The sequence below is a fragment of the Struthio camelus genome, chromosome 2, assembly GCF_040807025.1.
Source record: "Struthio camelus isolate bStrCam1 chromosome 2, bStrCam1.hap1, whole genome shotgun sequence".
Classification (NCBI taxonomy): Eukaryota; Metazoa; Chordata; class Aves; order Struthioniformes; family Struthionidae; genus Struthio; species Struthio camelus.
This window is the reverse complement of record NC_090943.1, coordinates 87,351,957-87,377,250: the sequence shown is the minus strand read 5'-3', so window position 1 is coordinate 87,377,250 and position 25,294 is coordinate 87,351,957. Positions and strand designations below refer to the sequence as shown.

General features: G+C 36.4%; 1 protein-coding gene across 5 annotated transcripts in view; it reads left to right on the top strand.

Moving 5' to 3' along the window:
- Nucleotides 1–25,294, top strand: part of CDH12 (cadherin 12) — a 646,759-nt gene that overhangs the window by 64,319 nt on the left and 557,146 nt on the right. The window contains exon 1 of one of the 5 annotated variants that reach the window (XM_009679465.2): nt 11,937–12,586. The exons of the other annotated variants lie outside the window; for them this stretch is intronic. The gene's annotated coding sequence lies outside the window, so the exon portion shown is untranslated. Of the gene's footprint in view, nt 1–11,936; nt 12,587–25,294 lie in introns of those variants that run through there. 5 annotated transcript variants of the gene reach the window in all.

Here is a 25,294-nt window from a genome sequence, read left to right as displayed (position 1 = left end):
AGCCTGATCGGACGTCCTGGGTCTCTTATAGGCACCATGTATTATTTCACAGTGCGGTGTCTGAGCAAGCAAGGAAATTAAGTCTGAGGTAACTGTTCTTTGGAATATCTGCTGTTGTTAGTCGAAGTCCTGCAGATTGGCTTTGTGTCAGCATTCAAAAGCTGTTATTAATGGCTGTATTGTTTCCATTGCTCATGTACTGAGGGAATATATCTAGTCTGCATATTTTACAAACTGAAGAAAAATAAAACAAAAGAGAAAATAAAATCAGGAAGCAGCTCATGTTTCCATAGGCATTGCCAAAGGCTTTCCAGCCTAAAGCCTGTTTATAAACAACAACTTTTGAGACATTTTAATCTCAGTATGGCCATTATCAGCCCGAGGAATGGTGAGTGAGAGATTAAGTATGTTTACTAACTTGGGATCTAATTAAAAAGCTGTATGAAGAAAGCGAGGAAGGAGAACACTGTATAACAAAAATTTCTAAACCAAAGTCTGAAATGTTGACAGAATTTGGACTAAGAATAAAGCTCAGAAGTTATACTTTTGCTGAATAGTATGTGTTCCAATTAAAGAAAACTGACTGCAACAAGCAGGCATTCAAATACCATAATTTTATATGAAAATACATATAGCTATTTATTCTTACTACCTATCCACTTGTGGCAGTGTAGGCAGGCATTTGTTTTTTTGAAAACAAATAATTATTGAAGAATTACCTTTATACTCAGATACGTCATTTGTCAAAAGAATATGGACATTCCTTCTATTCTTGATCTTGCAGCAGTTGAAAAGAGTTGAGCGCTCTCTGAAGATGATTAGAACTTCAGTGAGTTGTACACTTCACTTTTGAACATTTCACTTCTACTTTGCAATAGCAAGGCTGATGAGATTCTTTTCCCAAACTCAAAAAATTCCACTTAAATATTCAATAGTGAGTTGAGAGAAAGATGGAAGATCAAAACTCCTGGAGAAAAAATGTGATTATGCTTGGGGCATAGGCACAAGCTTCCCTTCTCCATACCATTAGGCTGCCTCTGCCTCAGTTTTATTTTGGCATTTTTCTATGGTGCAAGTGTCACGTTATGTCATTGCAAAAATGATCACAAAGTCAGGAATGGTCATAGTATCTCATACAGTGACTTTTTGTGTGTTTCTCTTTTTCCTTCAGGGTATTTTTTTTTTTTTAAGAATTTTTCTTTTTCTCTGTGATTTGCGTCTTTCCCTGTTTCAACCAGTAATTGTACATTTTTCCTCAGGTACCTTGATTTTCATGTGTTTCTCAATCCCCCCTCCTCCCCCCCAATATTATCTAAATGAGACAACGTTAACAGTATAATTCCATAAAGTGTATATGAAAGGAATGTTTTTTTGTTTGTCTAAAAGAAGCAGAAATTTTAAATGTTGATTTGGCTGTTTATTTTTTCATGCTATAGTTTTGTTAAATCAATATTGATACATTCTTGTAAACATGCATGCTGTGGTGAAAATACAGTAAATCGACGGAAACACTCCCACTGATAACAGTGTAGTTAGATGAGATATATTAGAAGAACAATTTTGGCTGAGATCGAAAATAAGACTATATTTAAATTATGAAAATATTATAATTTTGAATAGCATATAAAAACTTAAAGAGATTTTGTTGCTTCTCTTAGCTAGGATATAAAATGACAGCAGTTTAGATTTCATGTGCTATATACCTAGAGGGTATTGGGACATTGCTGAAAAAGTAGTGAGAATCTTATGTTTAACAGATAAGATTGCCAGGTGTTATATATTGATTTCAAAGCACAATTTTTTAATGTCACAATATTATTTTAAGTTTACTTTCCATTTCGATAATAGAATTAGGGAAGAACCAGTGCACCTTAGGGCTGTATGGCAATACAATTTTAGCCTATGTATATAAATTGATGTCTACTTATTATGCATCCTGGTCACTTTCAAGGCACCTATGGTTCTTGGAAAACTTTACAGTGGAAAAAAAACACTGTAGTGTACAAATTTCAGTGTTTCAATGTGCTACAAAGAAGGAAAAAGATGATAGCACGAAGAAGAACAAAGCAGGTCCTTGAAACGTTTTTCAGAGCTTCAGAAGCCTGTCCTATAAGAACGTGGAAGGAAGAAATTATTAATGACAGAACTGGTTTGTGTTATTCAGGAAGAGTGTTCATTATTTAGGAGACTGAAAAGATCAGTATCTGGTAGGTTGTCTCACTGTTTTTTTGTGTTTTTCTTTATGATCCTTACTCTGAGGCATGCAGACATTCAGATTGTATAGACAGGCTCCTTTAATAATTTGGAAGAGAGAAAAAAAGCCCTGTGGTACAATAAAGTTATTTTATCTCTAATGTTTTATAGCTTAGGGAGGATATTTAGTGGCTGCCAGGAGCGTCAAAGATTTTTTCCTCCCGTTTTCCATGTAGAATAGTAGATCCAATGAAAATATTTCTTTACAATCTAAACTTCATGAGCCAGTATGTACTTTCTAAAACAGCTCACTTCTCTATCACTTTCTAAGAATTGTTCAGTCCAAGCAAATAGACCATATCTTTTTATGTTAGAAAGCTGTTGTTGACTTCAGAAATATGCATACTGATATCAAATCTATTTTGTTATTGTTTTTTATATTAGTGAATGATGACTTATATTCAGATTGAACTGATAATAAATTGGACTTTAATGTATTTGATAATTCAGATATTCAGACTGAACCAATGTCACAGTGCTTTTTAATTTGACATACATGATATTTACGTTTCTGGAGAGCAAATTTAGTTTGGAAACCTGCCCAAGTGTTTAAAAAAGAAAAAAAAAAAAAAAGAAAGAAAGAAAAAGAAAAAGATGATATCTCTTGGCAAAAATATATATATTTTTATTTCCTATTTAAATATTTCCACTTACCATTTTATGAAATATGATGTCCTGCATTGCCCAAGTGGCTTTCTCCATTACTATCTCAATAAAATATTTAATTTATTTTTAAAGAGTCAACACAGGAGAGAAAAATCTCAGGAAATACATTTTTAAAAATTCTCTAAAGCTTCATATTAAAACAGAATTTTAAATAGAACTGCCTATAATGCGTTTTATTTACATGAAAACATATTTTATAACGGTTTTTGAAAGTTATAGTTCAGATGGTTGCATGATATGTTTTGAATTATTTATAGCCTACATTCCAATTAGAAATTATAAAAAAAAATGTCAAACGTGATTACATGAATTCCTCTGTAATTTGTTAAACAAAAGCAAACACAGTTTTTGGAAAGAATTAGCGTATGAGTAAAGTCTGCAGAAGAAGAATGTTGTTGCAAGATTACAATAGTGTCTAGATCCATCTACAATAGTTCAGGTCCTTTTTTCCCCAGTTATTCACACACAGAGATGTTGTTCCAAAACTTTAACAAATTTAAAAAAATGGAAGAAATGAAGTGTATGCATTTATTTAAATGTGCAATACAGACAAAAGGAAGAGTAAAATTTAGGTAAATAGTCTGTAGATAAGCCAAAAAAGAAAACCTGTTTTATTTTTTCATTTTTTTGACTATTATCAAAACACTAGATTTCCTAGTACTATGGCAACATGAAACATCAGCTCTCATCTGAAGATAAAACTTATTAAAGTAATCATATGGCTATATATATACACATATATATATAGAGAGAGAACTCTTTTGGAGAGTACCCTAAGGTAATGTTTTGCTTTTCAGCGGCTGTGGCGCACACACAGGTCTAGTAGAATATTGAAATCACCAATTTGTTTTGCATGAGCCGCAGAAGGACTGTTCAACAGTAACAGGTATTTCAAAAGTCATGCCATTGTCAGTCCCAAACCAAATCATGCGTAGTTTCCAAAGAATATATGAATTGGTTTAAACATCATGAGATCAGACATATAGCATACTCTTCTTAGCCTTGATATTTTGAGTCTCTAATGTAAGTTCTTGTTCCATTTTGCACTCCTAACAATTAGTAAATTACTATTTGGCTGGCATAATTATTTGATTGTAGGAATTACACTTAAGAATTTGATTTGTTACGGAGAGTAAAAAAGCATGATTCAAAGCAGAACGCTAAAGATGAAAATCTGCGTAGCTCGCAAGAGTTCAAATATAATTCCTGCTATTTGTGTGTATTCTAACTTTTTTTTTTAAAGTCATGTATTAGGCACAGTAGCTACTATGTTCTGTTCCCATGTTCTTATGGTGCATTATACTGTTTTAGTATTTTCCATCTTTTCATGCAGTTAAATTCTGTAAGACCTCTGATGTGTTTTATCAGTATTTATTACATGCGAGTAAACCATGTAATTACAATGAGAAGCAAACTGCAAAATAACTTTCTTCGTGTAAGAAAATGGAAACCTGAAATGTGGTGAACAAAGACTCTCTGGTCCACTTTACTGGACTTTGGTTTGTACTGTAGAGCTGTCTCTCTAAATTAACTATTAAAGAAACATTCCTAATCAATGTTCTTGTTCTACAGTTGAGATAAACTGAACCAACAAGCAGTCTCCAAGAATTTTTTTTTTAGAAGTTCACTTACCTAGCAAAAATGATGATTGATAAAATGTAGCTGCTCCGTAAACAACAAATCAGGTACAGAGAATGGTAAAACTGCTTAGTTAAAGGCTTTTTTTTTTTTTTTTAAACAAGTTTACATGACCTCTTGTAGTATGGCCTCAGGCCATGCAGTCCGGTTGCATGCTTTGAAATATTTTTGCCAACAAGTCACTGTCACTTATTTGTCTTGCTGTTTACAAAGGATCTGCTTTTAAAGCTTCATTTTCAAAGCAATTTATTCTTTTGGATCAGGCGTGTATGTGTACAAAATGCTGCAAGAAGAATACATCTGTTGGAACAAGTTGTTTGAATTTACTATCTGAATTACACATCTCAGAACACCGACAAAGATTTGATTAGAGATTGCAAAGCTAGCCAGAAACGTACCCAAGATTTTAACTATACACCTGACATTTATATTGAGGTTTCTACTTTTACTTATTTATTTATTTATTGGTAGTAACTTGCAGATACTTCTTTCATGCTCTTATTTCTTTATATATTTGAGGTGATCATACTTTGGAGATTCGTACAGAGAGATTCCTGTCTCTTGTGAATTGCTTGGCCATCTAAAAAATATATATTTTAAAATTGTTTTGCAATTTACAGTTTCTCACTTCTGTTTACTTTTCAGAAGACAAGCTATCTCCCTCCCAACCTTTGCTTTTCAGTAAGACATTGGGTCAGAAGAAATTCTTGGAGGAATACCTAAACTTTATTAAAATGCACAGCCTGAGTTCACAGTTCTGGAAGTGTCTATTTTCATCCTCTGGCACTGCTTCTCTCTTCTGTCTCTTCCATATTAAAAAAATACATATTTTCATCACCTAACTCTTGGTCCCATGGATTGTGATCCATAAAAGCAGAGCAAAGTGCCTTCAGAAAGAAAAAAGGTGTTTGTATTTTGCAATTGTGAGAAATTTAAGTACTGGGGTAAAGAGCATGGCCTAACAATACGAGCAGTATCAGCTGAATAAAATGAAAGCATACAGACACTTTATTTGAACTATCCAAAAACATATATGATATAAATTAAAAAGTCTACCAAAGCATCAAGAGACTACTATATTTTATCTTATTGGACCAGACTATATTGGACCACCTTTCCTCTGTTACCCTCTTCCATTGAAATCAATGGCACAGAAACAGCAAATTATAAGAATGAGTGAGGAGAGCAAAACTTGGTCGATGACCAGATGAGGTACGACCCTGCTGATTATTCACACTGAATTCAATCGGAGTTTTCCTACATAAGAGTTCCAATGTATTTCAAGACCTGAATTTAACATATTTTTTAAGATTGGGTTTGAGAACATATGTGTAGACTTGATAAATCTATGCTGCAGATAATTTTAATTGTGGAGTTACTGATATTTCACTGCTTCCTTTAACTGTAGATAAGAGTGAAACTGAAAATATGGGTAACTGGATATATAACTTTTGGGTTTGACTTCTGGATGTTTCCATCTTTAAACGTCTACTATCTGGCAGTGGCGGCAGCCATTTCCTTTCACTTGATTTAAAACCATATAGCCTCATTTTTTGTGCGATAATTCCCTTTTACTGTAATCTTTTGGAGCATTGCTTCTACCACTTCCGAAAGGGTCATGTGCTGCTTATAAAGGCCCAAAACAAAGTATTATCTAATGTTGTAACAGTAGTTTTATCAGAACAATGAAAACAAGATGTTCTCTTTGCCTCACCATAGAATTCCTGTTTTAGTTATACTGCAAACCCTCCATCCATTTTACAGCAGAAATGCAACTGTATTTCCAGAACGTGCATAAATTCTATAGATTTATGGTTGCTCATTGATACTATGAAACATAAGAAAGACAAAGCTGTTCAGACTGTTTGCCCTTATTCCTTTATAAAAAGCCTGAAATAGAGGCTGCAATCTCTGGCACTGTGCAAGTGACATGTAAAAATTCTTCATCTGGCCAAGAGTTACCAGAGAGATGTACACCATTTCCTTGAGAGCCAAGAAGAGAGGGAGAGCTGTGTTGTAGGGAAGGTGTCACCAGCCGCTGTGCTGCCCCATGGAAAGCTGTGGTGGTTCACACTTTCAGCAGCCCTTCATCCATCTTTGTGCAAGGTGCATCTTTCTTGCTTTAAGGAAAAAAAAAAAAAAAAAAAAGCTGTTGGTGATACATCTCAATCTGCTGCTGCATTATCTGTATCATAACTTTTTCTGTAGTTTTCAATAAAAAAAAAACTAAAAAGAACAACAGCTAATGGCAGAAAAGTTTCAAGACGATACTTGATAATCCAGTAGGAGTTCAGTAACCGTTACCCTACAGCACAAACCTTTTTATAATCATTTTTTTACTGTAGTGATGCAGAGACTGAAATTGTCATAGGCATGAAAGTCATTACAGGGTTAATCTTTGAAGCTCAAAGTATGACTCACTATGCTTTTATGTGAAAAACACTAGTCATAAGAATCATTATGCAGTATGAAGGATGGTATATCCAGATTTCTTCTCTTCTCTCAGATAGGAAAAGAAAAAAAGAAAAGAGAAAAAAAGATCAAAAGTGGGGAACCCTCTAGAGCTGTATCTGGCAAACAAGCACAAAGAGAATTTGGTAAATGAAACCATCTCTATTAAGAATTCAGCCTGAGGAGTTGCTTGCCACTAAGAGTTAATTAGCACCTCAGTACTGGGAGAAGAACCAATTATATAAGAAAACGTAGTTAACTAGGGAGGCTGAATCCTGACCTGCTTCTTTTAGAGAAGATTCTTATTTATACATAGAGCACTTTTGCTTGTTTGTTTTCAAACGATAGCCAAAATTCTGAAAGCGATAAGTGATTCCTAGAAAGTTAGGAGAGGAATTTTATTTTGGATTGCCATATACGTTTTAGAGGGGCTTCAAAATTTATTTTAACATGCTTGTCTTTGGAAAATAAGCCATAAAATCTTAAGGAAACATATTTTTCTTCCTCTTCAGTCTTTTGCCTGTGTAATGGCCCTCGGATATTTAAAAAATAATATTACATATTGCTCTCTCTCTGTGTGTAGACCTTAAGGAAACCAAAAAATACAGTTCATACAGTGTAAGAAAACTAGAAAAAACAGAAACAGATCTTCTTCCTTTATTTTTATTAACATCATTAAGTAATGTATCCAAAACTATTTTAGTGTCTTTTTCTTTTGTAATGCTAAGTGATACTTACTATAAAAAAAAACTATTTATTGGATTATAGTGTATTACTTGAACAAGGGAAAAAGAGGTTATTGGTAGATTGCTTTGTATTTTATGTTTTGATGGTTCTTAGCAGACATAATACAGAATTAAAATTTTTTTATTACCTAGGAAACTCTTTAACTATAAAGATTAAGTTTATCTCATAGACCTATTGCTACCATTCATTGCTAGCAGTTCCCTGAAATAAGCAACTGCTGGGTATCTGATGTGTCCAGGACATAGACTGACGTCCTTGATGATTGGAGATTTCAGCAGATGTGCTGTCGCAGCAGAGGGGAAGAAGTCAAAGTCCCAATGAGTCCTCAGTGCTACAGGTTACATTAGGTTTTATGTCCACATTGCGTGGTCTGGTCTCTTTGTCACCTACTCCTCTCCCATTGCCATAGCCAGGGATGTAGGAAAAGCAAGCTGAATTACAACATGGCCTTTTCTTATAGCAAAATTTAGAAATTTTGCTACCCTTTTTGTATTGTTAGGACCTACCCCTTGAATGTCAGAATGGTTTCATTCTGTGCATGTTTTTTGGCAGCAGCAATGTTCAGATCTGAATGAATCAGCTCTTGAGATGGAATATCTGAGCTGAGGAAGGTGAAAGATAGTCACATGTTTGTTCCCTCATGATGTGCTCTAGAAGAGATGCATCTTTCTAGGCTTTTTGCTAATAACATGCTGACTACATCCCCCTTAGTCCTCTCATGTCCCCGGGAAAACTGCCCCTGGCTGTGGTTAGTAATTTAAACCCAAATATAAGTAAAAATCTGGGTTAACCATTAGCTACAAAGCTGGAGTGGCACATGCTGTTTGTGTGTCACCTCCTCGTGAGAAGAAGGTTTTCCTTCTCAACATAGCTAACAAACATTTTCATTTTGAAAAAAAAGTGCGGGACTTCAGCTTCTTTTTGTTGTCAGCTTGGACTAAAAGCCAAATTACCAACATTTTTAGAATAGCATGGTTAAAAAGATAAATTTTTATTTGGAAACATCATGCTTTGTTTTGATATGTCTATTTAAATCACATTTTGGTCTGACTTGTTGAGCTGATGTAAAACATTTTTTTAAATATTAATCTCCAAATTCTTTAGATATTATAGTGCCCTACTGAAGCTGCATTTCTTTCTTGGCCGTATTCCCACAGAATCCAGCTTCCTGGCCAGACTTTCAGACTATCAACAACTACATGTATTTACACCAAATTAAAGTGAACTTTAATTAAAGTTAAAATCATAATCATAGGAGAAAGTAAAATATTAAAAAGGATATTATAAAGCTCTGTATCTAGAGAATTCTGGTTCTGACCAGATCTATATGAATAATGCATTTTGATTTGGTATCTGAGCTGTAGAAAGCCTAGGAAAAAGGTATTTGGTATTAATATAAAATATCGATTGTTTACAACATGAAACAGAATGCTGTATTTCATTGTGAAGTTACTTGAAATAGAATTGTTTGAAAAAGCAAACTTTTCGAGTTGAAAAGCTGCACGATTTCATTATGAACACCTGAAACAATAATATTTGATATTGTTATAGTATATCTATCCCCACTTTGCTCAGCTAAAAATACTTGATGAATTCTGCCTGGATTCCCTCTAATTCTGATAGTTGTATAAGCTTATGTATGTGTCTGATTCACAGTTAGCCTATTTCTAAAACTTTTCTAACACTTTCAAGTATGTGGCTATCTGAACATCACAACTTTAAAGTCTTTAAAGGGTTTTTATAATATTCCCCCAAAACTATTTTGATTATCTGACACATTCTTGTGGGAAAAGTGATTATTTTCAGAATCACATTTTCCCCCTGCTTTACAGATGGAAGGTTCTGTATTCCTTCATTAAAAGTTGCTCTTTTCGCAAGTAGTTGTTAAAGGTTCATCAGTGCCGTCGTTCAGTTTTGTCTCCGCAGGCCCTAGAACGCACTTTGGTTGCAAAGTGCAGTAACTTCTCCAGTGAAGCCTTGAACTTTACAGGGGGGACAACATCTGGGTGGTTGGTATAGCAGGTGAGACATTTATTAGCAGTTTCTTGACAACTGGATTTTAAAGCATGCATAGTAATAAATATAACTCCACAAATATACACTAACAAAGCACGAGGTAATAAATTGCTACCTTGAGATTTTTGTGCTTTAATCCCTGGAAACCACTGTCTGTCTGTATTTAGAGCTAAAAACAGCTATTCATCTTGCAAGGGTTTATAAAAGTCCCTACTGCTTTTCTAAGTAAATTATTTTTCTGTAGCCTGAAGCTACTAACAGTACCTGAAGAATTAATAATGGTGTTGGCACAGGTCAGCGCATATGCTGCCAATTCCCTCTCACACTGAGCACACATGCTCAAGAATACAGTACCAGCAATGCCAGTGGGGCTTTATTGTATCCGCTGATTCAACTGAAATACATTGATGATCAACAAAAGAAATGCATTGCTGGGGGGAGATTTCCAGGAGCTGCAGCAAAGTTCACTTGGCAGCGTCAGGGCCACCAGGCAGCCCGCGAGTGCTCGGCCGGGGCTAAATCCTTCGCCTGGCAAGGAAAATAAGCTGCTTGTGGCTACCCGAAGTTGAGATAGAAGCTTTGTGGCCAGCATTTGGCTTCTCTGTGTGCAAACTGGCTATTTTGTGGTTGTTTTTCTGACAAGTTTGAAAAGTTAAGCGATATTCCAGGACCCTTAATTTAGGGGAGCGAGGGTTGGGGTGACTGATGCAAAAAGATTGTTTTCTTTAGGTTTCTTTCTCAGGGTTCTCCATCTGTAGAAAAGATTTTGAAGCTCTAAGGAAATGTGGTTATTAGGGATGATCGCTTTTTGATTATTATCTTTTTTTTTCCTGATGTGACACTTAGACCAGGCCAGGCTCCCATGACAGAAGTCACCAAGAAAACATATAGTAAAAGGACAATCTCTGTACTGTAAGGTTTAAAACCTAAATAATAATCTGATATTTGAACGATACTGACTTAAAGTATACCAGTGAAATTTTATTCCTGTTCCATACTAGGCATCCAAGAATTAAGGAATGTGTACAAATATGAATTTACTTTCCATCCAAAATCAATATATTTCTTTAAAGCATAGTTTTAACAAAGTGGTACAATTTGAAAGTGGCAAACTTTGTTATAGTGAGATATCATAGCTAATTTAAGAAGTAAATATGTACAAGCATTATCTTTATGAGAGCATAAGATCAACTTCTCTAGAAACATTCAGTTACCTTTCATAAGAAAATACGTTAAAAAAATCTCCTATTTAACAAGATCTCCTCTAAGCTTGGAACAGCTATTTTCATTAAACATGCAAATTCCAGTATTGCTGATCATTCTCGAGATCAGTATATCAAATTAAATGTCATACGCATACTTGTATGAGCTTTGTTCACTGCCTCCATTTCTATCCTACCCAAACCGAAATAATTGATTTTGTTTGGCACAAGTTATTTTGGCTCCATTTAGGCACGGCATCTTAACCTGAGTCATACTCTCTGAATACCTGTTGACAAGATAAGCTTCTAAAAAAGATGAACTAAAATGAACTAAAATATGTGAGAGCAGTGCTTACACATAATGAGATGTGCCAACAGTAGGTGGTGCTGTACCTTTAAATTAAACACAAACTGCAACCCCATGTGCAGGGATTATTATTTGTGTAAAGGCAGATGAGGCTTGAACCGTATCTGCATTTTTTAGGTCTGTCTGGATTTATATATAAAGTACACGACATACGCTATTTCTGGCTTAAAAGCTCTTGTGAGGATTGTCCTCCTGTCTCGTAACGCTCACAGTATCACCGGTGAGGGGGTTAGAGCTAGACTACGGCTACAGTCTATATTAGTCTTTTCAAATTTCACACACCTCTTCTGCAGGAGAAGCCTACTGGTTTTCATTGTTTGAAGCCTGAGCTAGAAAAGGGCAGCTGTAGCTACAGACACTGGAACGCTACACACCTGCCCCAGGTTTTTACCTGGCCACTCCTCTGGGGCAATTAAGTGTCTTGAACATGTCTATCCCTTTTTTACGTCAGGTCTGCTGAAGGGGAGGCAAAGTACAGCAGCATTACGTAATTTGCCTGGTAACGTTTTGGGCCTCCCTCCTTGCAGTAGTTCAAACCACGCTCTAGCCGGGTGGTATGCGCATGGGATAGCTGTCCTCAGGCTGCTCTCGCGTATGGGGATGCCTGCAGATGACAGCGAAAACAGTGTATCCATAGCAGAAGCTGAATTTTACCATCTGTGACAGGAGTAGCCTCAGTAGCGAGTTAGAGCATATGACTGCCTTCCTGGATGACCTTGTACTTGCCTCTGAAGGAAGGGTAGTATCCATGTAGTTCAAAGGCAGATGATGTTATAAAGCTCTTAAGATTTCTTCCTCCAAAATCATTTGCGTTTTGAAGTCTCCTTTGTGTCCAGCTATAGCTTTGCTGGCAAACAGGAGGTGATCCTGTTGCTGAAAGAGAACGTGATCTATTAAAAAAAAAAAAAAAAAGTCGACCTGCGGCGTATGCAGAAGCCCTGGGTGAGAGTTACTGGGCAAACTGCATGACCGACGGGGTTGAAACATACTGACTGCTTCTAAGAGTTCCCTGGTTGTATGTTATCGTGAACCACGACTCAGAGACTGATATTCTGTTCAAAAACGTGTCTGCTAATTCAGATCTGCCTTAAATGATTCTGTGTCAAGCTGAGCACTACAGAAACATCACTGCTATTGCACTGACGACACCTACGGAGACTCCTCTTCTGTTTCACGAGGGAAAACAAGAGGTTATTCTCAGAGGGGTTCCTAAACCACTTGCAGTACAAGAATATTATTGTTTCAGGTAAAGTAACATAGTTTTTCTGTGAGATTTAGTGTATGCCGAAAGTGTGGTGTTATGATCTCAGCAGTTTGTTCATGTCAGTAACTCTTTGAATACCTATTTAAATATTTGCCTGCTAAAGCTAACTGGAAACTATAGTGTTTATTGGGTTCAGTTTACAGTCAAATGGACATAAGGAAGGACCTTATTGACAACTTAATTATCACAGGGAGCTGGATGCATCGTATACGTATTCTGGAAATTGAGAGAGCTTTCACTTTTACTGACAGAGAAATAAAAGGTGACATTATTTCAGTAAAAAGTAGAAATTGGGCTTAAATTGCATAATGTATGATTATTGTTTTGTAATCTCAACAAAATAAATACATTTTAATGAGAGACTAATCAAACAAATTACTTTTTTAAAAAGTGGATGAAGAGAATCAATGAGATTTCTTAACATTTCAGTGCACTTCTCATATAATGTTAATTATCAACAATATTTTGTTTTTATATATTAATGCTTTTAGGAGTGCATATATCAATGTTTTTATTTACTAATAATTTTTCATTATATAGGATTAAAATAATTAGGACAAAACCAAAAAAAAGACAGTTTTTTTTGCTTTGCTGCACATACTTGAGATTTAATTTAGCATTTTTATATGGATAGTGCTTAGTGTTTAGCATCCTGTATGTATATAGTAGGCACTAACAGCATGGGTTAGACTCTCAGAAAGGTTTTTGTTGCTTTTAGATGACTTCTATTAACAATATATAGATCTACATGTATTTAAATTGTCACTTAATCTTTGGTTAAAAAATGAACAGTTTTATTTCTTAGGAGTGGATATTGCTTGAATATGCACTATATTAGTTCCAAAATGAGCGTAATGTGTAGAAATATGTAGATCGGAAGGAAACATACTGTGTTTGCTTGTGCGAAGTTCCTAACTCAGCGAAAGACTCGTGTCTTTTTTTTTTTTTTTAAACTTAAAATGCAAGCTTAATTTTGCTTCTGTTCAGTAATGTTCTTCTCATCATATACTAGACCTCGTTTAAAGGTCTAAACTTTTATCTAAGCGCATCTTTGGTGCTGATGTTTGATTAATCATCTTGCAGATGACCAATGAAATATGATTTCATTATACTTTATGAAAATGTTTGGAATGCTGTCGTGCCTGCAATAAACGTCATTGAAGTTTGTTGCAGTTCCTCTGGAGCAAAGTTAATAGAGTCATTAGCAGGGAAAGCTAGAAACAGCTTGTACAGCTTTAAAAGTACTCCTGTCTAGACAGCAGATGAATGGAGAAGGATTCCTTCCCGAACTGATCTTGAGTGCAGACTCTATACAAAATCACAAGTACTTATATAAGGGAAGGCTGCAGCGATCAAACAGGGGAGTTCAAAATCCTCATTCAAGATTAGATTTTATGTAATCGTGATTTCTCTGTAGAATATAAATGCACATACATTTTATGCCTGATGTAGTCTGCGTTAATATGCCATCTTTATTCTCTGGAACCCCAATAATAGTAAGCATACACAGAGAGAAAGAAATAGCTTTACATTAGAGATAACAATAGTATTACTTGACTTCTCGTTGTGCCGTTCCTGGTGGAAAAAATTAACTTCCGCATAGGGCCACACACGTGAGCTCTAATACACTCAGCAACACTTGTGACGGGGCCACGGGCTGACCAGAACTGTGACGTGGCTCTTCCCCGATTTGCTCTTTTTACTCAGCTCCCCAGTGAAGACCAAAACGCTCAATTCCTGTACAGGGAAGCATCCCTTTCCCGCTAGGGGACTTCGGTCACCCTAAACTGACTTGAAAACGTTGTGAGCAAAGACAACAGGCAACCTACCACCACCAAGTACTGCCCAGCAGACACCAAGAAACTCACATAGTAGATTCTGCAGATAGCTTTTTTTTTTAACTCAGGGCAAGGGAGCTCCTGCTCAGAAATTTCCTCTCCCCCACTTGCTTATGTGGTGACAAAGACTTAGTCTGTCAGAGGTCACATCTGCAATCAAAATACAGCATGGGAACTGAATTAAGGGCTTGCATCTGCACGCTTAATTCATGTAAATATAAAATATAGCTTAACTCATAATGAAAGAGTTCTGATAAACCATGTCACTTCACGTTTGTTGCGAGCTGAGAATATACAATGGATATGAAAGATGACTCAGCCAATATCTGGTAAGCCACAGTAACTTGATTGTATATCAATCCCTTAAACAGCTAGGCCACAAATCATATAAAGGTATATAGGTAAAAACCTCAAAAGCTCTTGGAAATAAAAGGCAGAGCACTGACACGTAGTATAAAGTGTTCAGTGTATGAATTTTAACATACTGACAAACACTGAGTTTTAGCTAAACTCCGTTTAAAACAGCTTCAAAAGAGAAATTCTGCTTAAGTGCAATTATTATGAATGATAAAAGGGCACTGGAAAAAAGAAGCATGAGAACATGGTGTCGAACCTCACAAGACTCGAGCAAGGAAGGTGTAAGCAATATATTCCACAAATGTTGGAGGAGACTTAATAGAAACCTCAAGGGAAAGATGTGAGTGAGAGCAGTGCAAACAGCTATCTCCACAATGTACCAACATAGTCTCAATGGACAGTAAAAACCAGGCAGAGCTGCTTGAGTGCAACCAGCACTGAACGAGGAAGTGCTCCATGAAGCCAACTCGTGCAGCAGACGCCTGGGCCATGTCAGCAATATTGCATTTGAGCTATTAGGTTAAGCAGGTAAGAACAATAAGAAACGGAGAGGCAACAATTGTGCTGAGCAGCCTATATCCCTCAGTTCTCATTGTCTAGAGGATTAAAGATAGAAGAGCAACGTGTGGTAACCACAGAAAGCTTAGTACAGGGCGTGCATGCCTTCAGCCCCTCCAGCGCAGCTTCACAGCCTGAAAATCATGGCAGCAACAAGGCGTTTTAGAGTGTAAAAATATTGCACGTTTTACTGGAACCTGTGCTCAAATTCAGTGCCACTTTGCACAGGTAATATGAGAAGCCTGATCTATGCAAATCCTTCATGACCTGAAAAATCAAATGAGGGACAGTTCAAGGGGATGAACTAGGTGGAACTAGGTACTTTCCAGAACAGCTCTAAATGAGAGATTTCTCCGTTCACCCTAGCAGTGACTTAGGCTGCTAACTGCCAATACTTTCTAAAATCCAATCTCACTTGAAAAAACTACTGAACATCTACATTCACTAAATCAGACTATTCTGTTATGCCTAATCTGATCTGTCGCGAGGGACTTTTCCACATCTCATTGACTGGCAGTCAGAAAGGTAAGCAAAACTTGGTGAGCCAGAAACAGTTTCCTAAAATTTCCATTTATTTTTTGAACATTTGTTAAATTCATTATGTCATTCAGAACACCCAAATAGAAGTTACTTTAGGGAGTCATATTTGCTCAGTGGAAAAAGAAAACATATTAATTATCTTCATTACTAAAAACCAATTCTAAAATTAAGAAATTCAAACAAATTTGCGGTTACAGCCCTGACATGACAGCAACAAAATGAGCAAGTATTAAGACATAGCTTTAGGGAACAGCTGAAAAAAAAATCACTGTTCTGTTATTTTCCTCTCCAGATCAGACAATTTTCAAATTGATTACTTCTCTGTATAAAATAGATGGTACCCAATGGTAAATTGAGAATACCATATTTGGTTAATTTATCATGTTCATTTGAATTTGTATCAAAAGGTCAATACCTTTTTATTTGCCTTTGCAAATATAATTTCCTTCTCTTTACTTAAGCAAAACATATTATAATCCTAAAACATCAACATGTTGTTGAAAATATCAAGTTTGCTTTTTTAACCCAAAGCAAAAAAGAAGGTACTTTCTATATCAGGTAAACCTTCCACATGCCATTCTTGTCTGAAGTCATTTATGAGCCTCACATACCTTAAAGCTGATTGGATTTTCTTCTACTAAGCCCCTTCTTCTCTTGCTAATTTTAATAAAACTCCAAAAGCTTTTTTTTTTTTTTAGTTACAAGTAATAGGAGAATAGAAGCTCCCAATCCTAAAACTCCCCAACCTTTCTGTATCCCCAGCCTCCTCAGAAAAGGCAAAGCCAAACTGGCAGTCAGCCTGGAAGAGGAAGAGGAGGGGTTAAGAGTCAAGGCACTGAGTTTCCCACAAGTCGCCTGAAAAGCACTTGCCAATTTCTCTTTCTCCCTGCAGTGAGAAAATTAGTTGGATAAAAGCCTTTCAGGCAGGCAACAGGCAAGCTGCTACTTTTTGTCATTTGTATAGCCAGTAGGGGATCTTTCTGGAAATCCCTCCTCTCTCTCTCTTCTTTCTTCTCTCTCTCTCTCTCTTTTTTTTTTTCCAAATAACCTTGATCCCAATTTGTAACAACAAAAACATCTAGCAAAGCATCTAAAAGGAAACAGATGGAGGTAGATAGGGTTGGAGAGAAGAGCGAAGGCTGAAAAGCTTTGTATGGTTAATTGGTTGGTTAATAACTCATATCGCTTTATAGTATTACACATTAGCTTCATCAGATATACTGAGAGAGCTGGAAAGTTCCTATTAATAGGACAGAAGATAAGAGGAGTTGTGATACGGCATTTCAGGGGCAATGTAGACTTATGGAAAAATGTGCTGAGTGGTAAAAAACAAAGAACATGTAGAAGGACTGCCAAATTGCCTAATATTTAGACTCCTAGATCTAAGCCAATTATTTGCTGTATCATATCAAAGGATGCAGTTAAAGCTTTATTTATATGGAATGAATATGGCCCTGTGAATGCAAATGGTGGCTTTGAGAGGTAACAAATAGGGTGTAAAAAAATAGAAAAAAAAAAGAGCATTCAGCAAATGAGCACCTAAATACAGTGGAGGCACTCCGTTTGATCATTCATAATTGCAAGTAACAGAATTTGTTGACTATATAGACCACAATGCTCTACTGTGGTTTCTTACCAAGCAAAGCCCTGAAGAGATTTTAAATAAATGTTGATAATTCACCATAAACTTGGAACGTGCAGCGCGGTGGCAGATGCACTTAGCTGTTTGTCGCTGCGAGAGAACGTTCTACGTTCGTATTCCTTGAAGAGCAGACTAAGGACTGTGTGATACTTGAGCGCAAGCGTTCAAAACGGGGCGTCCTCCCATGCACCCCAAAGCCATGCTTTGTGCCCAAGACTTGGAAGACAAGTGAGAGATTTTGGGTGGAAAGCTGATACCGAGCGCTCAGGTTTGCCAATGTTGCGATAGCAAATACGACATCACATCAGCAAAGAGAAAAATTCAAGCTACATATCAGATTATTTTATCTGCTTGCGAGTGGGGAGATTTAAAACTTGATTCCTTTTTTTTTTTTTTTTTAATCCGAAATATGTCAGCCTGGGTGCTAGTCACAGCCAGCTGACAGGCAGGGTAAGCCTGCGCCTACCTTAGGCAGACTGCACGGAGGCAGCTCGCCTGGCTTCACCTCTTGGACCTGCAGCCCTGGCTGAGGACCGGTCTGAACAGCTGCTGCTGGGGAAACGGTGACGATACGGGTGCCGCAGCGAGCTCATGCAGTGTTCATCGCGTACGACTCCTTTGCTGTGGGGAAAAAGGTTACGTTTTTAACATGGGCTGAGCAATACGCCAGCTACAGACGTAATGGGGGAAAAGAAAGCTCCTGCAGGAGCTTGCCCAAGCCTAGCTTCTACCGAACACCTCACGTAGAGCAGGACGCTTACTCGGCTTTTCGCTAGCGTAGTTGTTCCCTTAACTCTTATTTCATTGGCGGAAGCTGTGCTGATTTACATCAATCGAGGATCCTGACTAGGAAATACGGAGATAGGTAAAACTGAAATTTAGCCCCTAGGTCATCTTGTGAGATGTTTCTGAGAATTGCTTTATCTGTTTTCTCCTCACGGCTGTGGTGTGGTATTTCTGTTTCTTGATTGGACAAATAAAAATCTCTACAGAGAACAGCTACTAAAGAAGGAGAAATAAAGAATATTGCAACTCTGGTTTGTGGAGAGTATGTTAAAATTTCCTCAAATTTTATCAGATAGCAATATTTTTTATTCTCAAAATAGGAGTTATCCAAATCCATCAAGTGCACCATGCAGCAAAGAGGTCAGCTTGGGAAAAACTGTGTGATGCGTCTCAGGAATTATACCTTGCGGATGGATGCGGATGACTCACTAAAAAGAGGGACCTGAAAAGGACTTAAATGTTCTAAAGGAAGGAACAGGTCCATGAGCTCTTTTGGGGTTGTTTCCAGCATTTGAAATGGCAGTTGTTTTTATTTGAAGGTGAGTGAAGCAGGGGCAAACTTCTCATTCCCACGAAGGAGTGAGGGCCCTCCTTTAGGTGTGGGCTGACTTAATTGGCAGCGACCTCGGGAAGATGTTTTGTTTTTTCTTTGCGCTAGCAACCTACTAAGAAAATAGTAACGATGTACCGAAACGCGTGTGTGCGCGCACGTGGCTGTACTAGGGAATGAGAGCCAGAGCGAGGGGCTGAGCTAGTTGGTAGATGATTTCTCAGATCCAGTCAGTAGTGGTGTGCCTTCCCCAGCATCTAAAATATTTTTTCCATTGCACTCTTAAAACACATACTGTTGTGGGAGAGGTAAACGAAGAACTGCAGTTTGGATGACTGATCAGGGAAAGGTCCTGGGAACGTACCTGTGTTGTAGTTGCAAGTAGTTTCAACAACGTGAACATTTTAAATGAAGGACTTGAACAGGAGGTGTGACGTGTAATTTAATTTCTCCTCAGTGCACATTTGTTTTGGACAACGATGATCTACATATATCTTTCTTCTGCACCTGCACTTATTCCTCTTCTGTTTGACTGAGAAATTCACCTGATTTGGAGGCTGAAGCAATAAATCTGTAGTATTGGCATAAACTTATTCATAAAATGTGGAGATTTTGCTGTAAGTTCTGGAGGAAAGTCAATGTTGCAAAGTGAAGTGTAAAATTATTCCTGTCTCAATGTTATTTTTGAGTCATATATCTCTGCCTTTTATGAACAGCAGGCATATTTGGAAGAATTATGTCTGAGTCATAAATCCCTATTTGCCTGGGACATGACTAATAGGTGTCTTTAACACAGTAAGATGATATTACTGTCTTAGCTTGCAATTTTTTTAACTTCAGAAGCACACAGAACAGATGAAACTTAAACACTGTAGTGACATTAATGTATATGCTGTCAGAAAATTGTTACCTCCCTTCTCTTCTGGTCCATTGAGTCCAGCCAACACACATTGTAATTTATATGAGCCCCCAAATTTATTATTTCAAGATTTAGCAGGCAAAATCAGCTTGGTTGCTTTTAGAGCTTACAGGTTGTCGTGACCCGTTGGAGAAAGGGAATACACAAGTTAGGGAGGGGGAAGAGGGAGGAGACCATCGCTCAAGCGTTCCCTCTTGCAATATCCACTAGAGCTGTAACTGTGCAAAACCAAAGTCTGTTTAGATTAATAATGCTGCAAGATCTTTCCACTGGAGCGAGCAGTGGGGCTTCTCTGGAGGCAGTTTCCACCCCTCAGGTTTTAAATAGCTCTACATCTTGAGCACAATAAAAAAACTTCATGAGCAGGTTTGTGTCATCATCATGTCTTGCTGAAAAGACAGAGAGCGACTCTGACAATGGCTCTAAAATATTAATATTTGTGAATATCTATGCTGCTCTAAAGGCTACTAACATTACTTTTGGATAGGTTCTGAATTTTACAGGAGCCCTCATTATTATAGCAGTAACAACCACTATCATCTCTGCATACCTTCACTCGCTGCCTGTTTGTCGTTATTATTTTTATTAGCTATTTATTTATCTGTTGTAGGCCAGATTGTGAACTCCTGCCCAGCTATACTAATTGTCCCTAAACTTTTGTCCCAATAATGCCAAAACTTCTTTGTGTGCCGTACTGTGTACATACACACAATGTATTATATGAGGCACTGGTAAATGCTATTATATCGAATGGTAAGGAAGTATACTTGGAGTCTCCTGAACTTACAGCCCCATTTGCTCCTGGCAGTGTGTTATCTACAACATTAATTCATACCAGCTAAATATCTTGGCTGTGCAATGTGAAAATACAATCAGGTTCAGAATTTCTTTGTGAAATTTTGATGCAGTTTATCTTTAATTGTTTACTCTTCAATATTCCTGGTATGTGATATGTCCCTGAAACCACATGGCATTGTCTTAGCTCCCTGATCAGATGGCTGAAATTCTTAGAAGAAAATAACTGTTGAGGAATAATGAATGAGGAATAATGAATAATGCATCATTGATATGGAAATTAATCGCAATTTATGCAGAAATTCACAAGCCCCTCAGCAATCATCAGCACTTTTTATAAATAAAATAGTGGCTGTCCAAATATTCGCAAACAAGTAACATGCCTTATCACTATCATAGACCAAACTGATAAGATATATTTGCTAAAGCATCAACAAATTACAGTTTATGCCATTCGATCAGTTCTAATTAATTCTAGATGTTACTCGAGGGAGATTCAGATCAAATGAACTGATTATTAGCAGTGATGAGAGCTGGACGGTTAAAATTGTATCCTTTTTACAGCCTTCAGGAAAATGAAAGAAATTGCCTGGACATGAAACAAGGAAGTGATCTACGTATTCAAATATGACACACACAAGAGATTTTCTCCTTCTGGCAGAAAAGATAATCGGGGTTGTGTGTATTTTAAACTTATTTTTTCAAATATATTTTTTTCTTTTTTGGATTGAAAAAGACATTGAAAGATAATACTGCAGTACCCCAAAACATAGGAAGTGACATGCATGTAAAACTGTTTGACACTTACTGCATTTTAGATTCGACACATTAGCATCTACTTCCAGATGAAATATGCTGGAGGTTATTTAGTTTAGTACCAATGAGAAAAGATTCAGTTACTTTTATATTCTTTACATTGAAGGATGACTTTGTGAGGTTTGGGCTCTGCTTGAAGAAGAAAGAGCATCTTGAGGTACCAAAGAGTAGATGTTTAAAAGACAAATAGCTGAAATGACAGCAGCTGTTGCCCCCAGGCTTATCAAGCTGAGCACTGAAAAGGATGATTTTATCCATTTACTATAGAGACTGTCACTTTCTGATGTAAACAACAAACATACCACATTTCTTCGTAAGCACTAATATGTAGGCAATATTCCACAAATGAAAGGGCAACTGCCAACCCTTGAAGGCTACAAGTATTTACACTGGCTGCAGAAGTTAGACAAATATTTTGCATTCTTTTAATTTCATTATACTAAACAGTTTTAATGGGAGAATATGAAAAATAGGAGTTGTGTGAAACATGAAAGGAAGGAATTGATTATTTTTGTTTTGTCTCCAAAATAATAACCTCTGAATTACTGTGTTTAATTTTAAATAAATGTATTTTATGAGTTTCTGACCTTTATACTTTCAAGAATGGAATAGAATATTCTTTGGACATATTTAGAGCGTGGATTTGAGCTCCAGAGTTCTAGCTTCCTTGGATGTGATTGCTTAATAAGTGGTATTATCAAATATGCATCACAATAATTACTTGGCATGTTTGCCGTCACTATTCTAATTTTGGAGAGCTTTTTTACATCAGTGGCATATCTCTTTTTCAGTCATTCTGCATTCTTAATACAATAGTATCTTGTTGCAAAGAATTCCCCAGGTTACACATTTATGAGTTTTTTATTATATACCTCTCATAATGGCATGGCCCTTGTAGTCAATAATGGGATTTAGCTAAGATAAGAACATAGAATTATTCAGTGCTTGAAATATCCCTTCCATGAAAAGCTAGAGTCTCCCATTTTAATAGAAATTAGATTCCTGGAATGACTCCAGATGTTGCTCTATGCTACTTTAAATCAAAAATATCTGTTAAAGCTTAAAAATAGCTTTCTAATAGATACTATCTGTCAAATATTTTATTTTTTTCATTAAAAAGGTTATTTTTTTTGTCAGAAAAGTAACTCTTCACATCTCAGATTAAAAATACGTTGTACTTCAATTACCAAAGAACTGCTTCTGCTCATAACCAAACTGGCTTACAAGCAAGCCGGGGTTACTGAGTGCCTAGATCTGAAAATTCATTACCTAGCTCATAGGTTGCTGGAACCCTCATTTGGGCAGTTTATTGTTTTTACTGTGTGTATGATCAGAGAGGAGAGCAACAGGCAAGCCTGTGGAAATTCAACTTGCAGACTCTTTCTAGATTCCTAAAAGAAATATACTTCAAAATGAATCTAAAGCAATCTCCCAGAAGTTTTCCTGAGAATCACTGAAAAATTCAAAGACCGCTTTCTGAAAGCTTAAGATATGAAATCATGCATCTGATGTAACAAGGAACAAGTATTTAAATTCATATTTTTGAGATCAAGTGGAGGAAATAGCTTTGCAGAGAATTTGAAAGTATTATCTTTTTATTTTGACATATGCTATATATAATATTGTCTCAGTCACCAGCAAGGGAGAGAAAAACAAGGGAAAAATTCCACATAAGTTAAAATGTGACTGTATATGTGCTACAGAGTAGGTAAAAATGCCATAACCTTGGTGAATACAGTCACTTTCTGCTGGCAACTTGCATGCTATATGCTTTTCTGACAAAATTTTATATAGGACCTACGTGCTATAGAAAGTACACAGTCTTCTGCCTTATGTTTCCTCAAAAAAGCAATATGCAAGTTGATATGGTGGTAATGTAACAAACAAAAGAGAAATACACCGTAATTTTCAGATTCCTGTTTGAGCTGGCAATTAAAATTATCGTCTTGAGTCTCATAATCATATGAGACCAGTAAAGAAGAAAAGATCCAAATCCCCCTGCTGTTATGTTTTAGCCATTTTACTGATCCAAGTTGATCTTTAAAGTCAAGCAGAAGTGGGAGCTTTCAAATTTTTTTGGTTTGTTTTGTTTCTAAATTCTTTAAAGTTCTGCAACTAGACAGCTATGATTTTTGTCATATATTTCTGTCTGGATCTTCCCTAGAATTTGAACATAGCTTTTCACAGTTTTATTTTTTAATTTTTTTTATATGGTAAAAGTTGAATGGATGAATTTGTATCACTCCTACTTGCCTAATCAGCTGAAATTAACTCCTGAGCTTAGGGAGAACAGGAAATCCCATCACTGTTTATTGCCGAAGCAGAAGAAATAAAACGTGTTAGGGAGGATTGCACTGTAAAACAAACTCCCGTTGGGGTTAGTAGTCTGATATAAGAGTACTCTTATTCTACAATTATTTCAATAAAACGACAGTGGACATAGATTGTGTTCAATTTAAGAGAGTACCATTCTTTCAGTGATGGTCTGGCCTGCTAAATCTAATGTTGTTTTCTTCCTATAGGTTTTCTTTTTGCATTATTCACTCAGATATTCTCATACGGTGTCTGCCTTACATCTCTATCCAGCAATGGCACGTGATTTTTAAAAAATATTTCAGAAAAGCTCGGTGTCAGACTACAGTATTCATTCTCTCTTCTCAGGAAGCAGCTCTCTCTTCATGTTCCTAAGAAAGTGGCAATGAGTAGAGTACGGAGGAAGAGATTTTGGTAGGAGCTGGATTTTTTTCTGGCAAAAGATAGTTTTGACAGTTTGGAGAGGCACTAAAGCATTTAGCTGCTTACTCAAATACATGACTTTGGAAATTCTCCTCCGTTAGATTTATGTTTAACTTTACTGTTTATATATCCGTTTATGCCTGTTTACTACATGCTTGCAGTGGTGTGGCTAGCTTATTTGTATCCCTAATAGCTTTTTATGCTTACATTTTCCAAAGTTAAAGAAATGTTTCTATTGAGGGTAATAAAGCAAAAACAAAAAGCTGCTCAAGAGCTACTGTATTTCCTCTATCTCAGAAATAAAGAATAGCTGATTCATATATAGTCCCGAGTGAGCTTCTACGTACGTCTTGGGCATGATGTTTAGCAGAAACTAACCTCTATGTGTAGAGAGGCATAAGTTTTGCTCCTTTGACTGCTGCTGGCAAGAAGGAGATCCTCCATTATCATTGATGTCTTTTTGAAAAATTTTATTTCCCTTTATGGAGATGATGCTGGTCATCCAGTCTTTGCATGCTTTTGTACTTAACTGTGCTGCTTTCCAGGCTCAGTGAGCTGCCTCGTAACCCCCCACAAATAAGCATGGGTTCACTGATGAAACATGTATTTTATGAGATGGACATAGCTAAGAGTTACTGTTGACCATTTCCTCTAGATCTTCTTCAGCTTCACTCTTTATTAAAACACTAAGAAGATTACCCTGACAGTAGAATTTTCTCTTAGATATCTTCCAATTTCATCAGAATTATTTTCTTACAAACTAATTTAAAAGAAGTGGAAAACATGAAAATAGCAAGGTAAGACTTGTAGACAGAAAATTATGCTTCAGGCATAACAGCCATTTCTAAACAGTTCTAGAAAATGTAGTTCATTGCAAGATGTTGCTTATATGTGATAATATTGTATAATGATATTATATTTTATATATATTATATATATTCTATATCATATTGTAGTTAGTGAACTCATACATATACGTGTTTTTAAGATTATTTCGGACAAATTATCTCTAAAAGTTCAAATCAGAGTATACTCAGTTGCTTCAGCTGTGTACACACTTGACTTTGGGTTATTCTTGGTTTTCTCCTGTTGGAGTGCAATCAAATCAAAGCCTTCTAAATGAAACAGAAGTGATAAACATTCCTGTCTTTTT